At 48.9% G+C, this 4,891-nt stretch overlaps 1 pseudogene; it reads left to right on the top strand.

The window, feature by feature from the left end:
* Window positions 1-4,891, top strand: part of LOC107689020 (iroquois-class homeodomain protein irx-1-like) — a 69,069-nt pseudogene that overhangs the window by 3,541 nt on the left and 60,637 nt on the right.

The raw sequence follows: 4,891 nt of genomic DNA, 5'->3' as shown, positions 1-4,891 counted from the left end.
CTACACACACACACACACACACACACATATATATATATATATATATACGCGCAGCATTTATTGCACATATTTTTTTCCTACGAATTATTATAACTATGTTATATATGAATTATTATAGCTATATTACAACGTGTGGAACATGTATATGTGTGGCTAAGCGTGAAATGACTTCAGGCTGTTGTTGTGAAGACAGGACATGGCTGCTGGCGGCGGAAAATGGACCGAAGCAGCTGGGAATATCATTAAGTAATAATGTGGGAACGCCCTGTGCAAACAAAATCAAATGGTTAAAATCTAATCTGTCAGATGAAAAAAAAAACAAACAAAAAAACTGGATACGATAATAAATGATTAATTAGTTGAGGAGAGTGACATTCAGCTGTGAGGGAGTGTGTGAGCCTTTCAGCGCCATCAGCGTGAGACACTAGCGCTCATATTGTTTACAATTCATAACCTAATAATTACTATTTGTTTCACAATATTGCCGTTTTAAATAGTGGCCAAATGGTAATCCAGTTTCAAATTAAAGTATAAACCGCTGTTAAACGGGATGTGTTATCTTTTTTGAAAGCGAAATTAATTTATTCTCCCGTTAAATAATTCAAATGCAACCACTTAGTCTATAGAAATTAATCAATAAACAAAGACGTAATTAAAAAAAAGTAATATCTACTTAAGTGTGTTCAAATGATGGCTACATACAGCTACACACAAGTGACTCATATCGAATTGATGTGATCGGCCTATGATATTCAGCTGTTTTGACTACATGATTTTACATGGCTTTTTCATATTAAGGCTGTATATATTTTTTTTAAGTTAAACTTGCCCTCTGGATTTCTTGTTCCATCCAAAACTCTATTGATGCAAGAAACAAGAATGTGCCGAATTGCTAATAAATTAAAGCTTGCAGCGACCTCTATAGGTTATTCGAGTCATTACAGCTGGTGTGCATGGGAAAAGACAGGAGAAATTCAGAAAAATCACTTAAATTTGTTTTCCCCTGAAAGTACAGACAGCATTTCAGATGAGAAAATAATATAACATCTGAATCTGAAACAGCCATTTTAAATACTGAATAGTTTTGCACTATTATATAGCATATAATATTACAGTTAGGCCTATATTATACCAAAGCATTGCGTATTCCATGCACGAAAACAATCAAAGTGTTTTGATTAGTCCATAAAATTGAAATAAAACGTTCCAACAAAAATAGCAAGACTGAATTAAAACAGAGTTTGAAAACATTTAGAGATGATTTTATGAGACTTAAAAATCGAAATTCTGTCTGAGGTGCTTTGTTAGGTTTATTCAAATATATTAGCCTACTGTAATGCATTTCTTTACCTTTGTTATCTGAGTAACATTACATAACCTAAAAATAATAACGAAAAACTTGATGATATACGCTCACCTTTTAAGTTTATTTTCGGCATTATTTCGCATAAATAAATAAATCGCAGCAGACACGTATGCTCTGCATCTATTATTACTATTATTATTATTAGTAGTATTATTATTAGTATTATTATTATTATATAAAACACTAGCTATATAAAGAGAGAGAGAGAGAAAATAATAATAATACTGCGCACATAAAAATGCTAACCAGAATCTCGCTTAAACAAAATGCAATTGTATGCTAATAATAACAGGCCAATACTAATAGTAATAATAATAATAATAATAATAATAATAATAATAATAATTCTCCCTTGTTAAAAATGGAGAGAGATTAAATCAGGGCAGGTGCGCTCTCCTCGTTATTTCGTCTTCATCTCGTTTCGTAGCTCGGTGTGGTTGAAATGTAATAAGCTCCCGGTGTTTCATTTCTATCTTTTGTCCTGAACTAGCATGGGGTTCGAGCTGGAGGCCATCGGGCCGGGATTCGCTAATGTGCACGCAATTACTCATTACAGTCACTCATCTAACGAGAAATAAACGGGGCTGGAACCCATAATTACTCGGACACTTCCAGCTCCTCTCACACCCGCCCCGGGCGATAAACCACAGCCAAAAAACACCTAACAGAATAAAGCCAAATGCAAGCGCGGGAGGGCTGGGAATATAGAGGAAAATCACAATAATCGTTTAAATCATTATCATAATCTTATTTGAAAGACACGGATAATGGTGTGCGCTGTGGTGACATAAAAGCCATGCAGCCGATAGGAATAATACATAATGCAGAGCACTGTATCCTTGCACAGAAACTGTTGCTCCAGTATAGTGTGAGTGATTCTCTCCCATGATGCCTGTGTCTCTGTCACAGTGTAACAGAGAGGAAAGTTTATCACTGCCCTGTCTTTTTGGCAGAAACAGGTCATTGGTTGCTACAGCACAAACGCCCCCTTCATCCACCCCCACCATCAGCACCGCCCCACGCTGTTGTCTTTTTGAAGATGCCGCCAGTATCTCTGAAGAACTAATCCATTTATCTAGTTTCATGAGTGCACTGGGTGAATACCTTCAACAATGGCTGGGCCCTGCTGGGAGCTGCGAGTCAGGGAGTCCAGGAGTCACTCACGTCCACACTTGCCAGACACCATGTTATCGTTTGACTACTGCGCTGTTCCTGCTTTCCAAAACAACAATAGAGTGTGAATGGGACGGATACCTTGGTCATCGTCTTTTCATCCCAGGAGCGATGGGTTGCTGTTGAAACATGCCACCAGATGAGGCTGGGCCTCTGAGAGAGAGAGAGAGAGAGAGAGAGCGAGAGAGAGCGAGAGCGAGAGCGAGAGAGAGCGAGAGCGAGAGCGAGAGAGAGCGAGAGCGAGAGCGAGAGAGAGCGAGAGCGAGAGCGAGAGAGAGCGAGAGCGAGAGCGAGAGAGAGCGAGAGCGAGAGCGAGAGAGAGCGAGAGCGAGAGCGAGAGAGAGCGAGAGCGAGAGCGAGAGAGAGCGAGAGCGAGAGCGAGAGAGAGCGAGAGCGAGAGCGAGAGAGAGCGAGAGCGAGAGCGAGAGAGAGCGAGAGCGAGAGCGAGAGAGAGCGAGAGCGAGAGCGAGAGAGAGCGAGAGCGAGAGCGAGAGAGAGCGAGAGCGAGAGCGAGAGAGAGCGAGAGCGAGAGCGAGAGAGAGCGAGAGCGAGAGCGAGAGAGAGCGAGAGCGAGAGCGAGAGAGAGCGAGAGCGAGAGCGAGAGAGAGCGAGAGCGAGAGCGAGAGAGAGCGAGAGCGAGAGCGAGAGAGAGCGAGAGCGAGAGCGAGAGAGAGCGAGAGCGAGAGCGAGAGAGAGCGAGAGCGAGAGCGAGAGAGAGCGAGAGCGAGAGCGAGAGAGAGCGAGAGCGAGAGCGAGAGAGAGCGAGAGCGAGAGCGAGAGAGAGCGAGAGCGAGAGCGAGAGAGAGCGAGAGCGAGAGCGAGAGAGAGCGAGAGCGAGAGCGAGAGAGAGCGAGAGCGAGAGCGAGAGAGAGCGAGAGCGAGAGCGAGAGAGAGCGAGAGCGAGAGCGAGAGAGAGCGAGAGCGAGAGCGAGAGAGAGCGAGAGCGAGAGCGAGAGAGAGCGAGAGCGAGAGCGAGAGAGAGCGAGAGCGAGAGCGAGAGAGAGCGAGAGCGAGAGCGAGAGAGAGCGAGAGCGAGAGCGAGAGAGAGCGAGAGCGAGAGCGAGAGAGAGCGAGAGCGAGAGCGAGAGAGAGCGAGAGCGAGAGCGAGAGAGAGCGAGAGCGAGAGCGAGAGAGAGCGAGAGCGAGAGCGAGAGAGAGCGAGAGCGAGAGCGAGAGAGAGCGAGAGCGAGAGCGAGAGAGAGCGAGAGCGAGAGCGAGAGAGAGCGAGAGCGAGAGCGAGAGAGAGCGAGAGCGAGAGCGAGAGAGAGCGAGAGCGAGAGCGAGAGAGAGCGAGAGCGAGAGCGAGAGAGAGCGAGAGCGAGAGCGAGAGAGAGCGAGAGCGAGAGCGAGAGAGAGCGAGAGCGAGAGCGAGAGAGAGCGAGAGCGAGAGCGAGAGAGAGCGAGAGCGAGAGCGAGAGAGAGCGAGAGCGAGAGCGAGAGAGAGCGAGAGCGAGAGCGAGAGAGAGCGAGAGCGAGAGCGAGAGAGAGCGAGAGCGAGAGCGAGAGAGAGCGAGAGCGAGAGCGAGAGAGAGCGAGAGCGAGAGCGAGAGAGAGCGAGAGCGAGAGCGAGAGAGAGCGAGAGCGAGAGCGAGAGAGAGCGAGAGCGAGAGCGAGAGAGAGCGAGAGCGAGAGCGAGAGAGAGCGAGAGCGAGAGCGAGAGAGAGCGAGAGCGAGAGCGAGAGAGAGCGAGAGCGAGAGCGAGAGAGAGCGAGAGCGAGAGCGAGAGAGAGCGAGAGCGAGAGCGAGAGAGAGCGAGAGCGAGAGCGAGAGAGAGCGAGAGCGAGAGCGAGAGAGAGCGAGAGCGAGAGCGAGAGAGAGCGAGAGCGAGAGCGAGAGAGAGCGAGAGCGAGAGCGAGAGAGAGCGAGAGCGAGAGCGAGAGAGAGCGAGAGCGAGAGCGAGAGAGAGCGAGAGCGAGAGCGAGAGAGAGCGAGAGCGAGAGCGAGAGAGAGCGAGAGCGAGAGCGAGAGAGAGCGAGAGCGAGAGCGAGAGAGAGCGAGAGCGAGAGCGAGAGAGAGCGAGAGCGAGAGCGAGAGAGAGCGAGAGCGAGAGCGAGAGAGAGCGAGAGCGAGAGCGAGAGAGAGCGAGAGCGAGAGCGAGAGAGAGCGAGAGCGAGAGCGAGAGAGAGCGAGAGCGAGAGCGAGAGAGAGCGAGAGCGAGAGCGAGAGAGAGCGAGAGCGAGAGCGAGAGAGAGCGAGAGCGAGAGCGAGAGAGAGCGAGAGCGAGAGCGAGAGAGAGCGAGAGCGAGAGCGAGAGAGAGCGAGAGCGAGAGCGAGAGAGAGCGAGAGCGAGAGCGAGAGAGAGCGAGAGCGAGAGCGAGAGAGAGCGAGAGCGAGAGCGAGAGAGAGCGAGAG

Source organism: Sinocyclocheilus anshuiensis, unplaced genomic scaffold (assembly GCF_001515605.1).
Source record: "Sinocyclocheilus anshuiensis isolate Anshui unplaced genomic scaffold, SAMN03320099.WGS_v1.1 scaffold181, whole genome shotgun sequence".
Taxonomy (NCBI): Eukaryota; Metazoa; Chordata; class Actinopteri; order Cypriniformes; family Cyprinidae; genus Sinocyclocheilus; species Sinocyclocheilus anshuiensis.
This window is presented reverse-complemented; position numbering and strand designations above follow the sequence as displayed.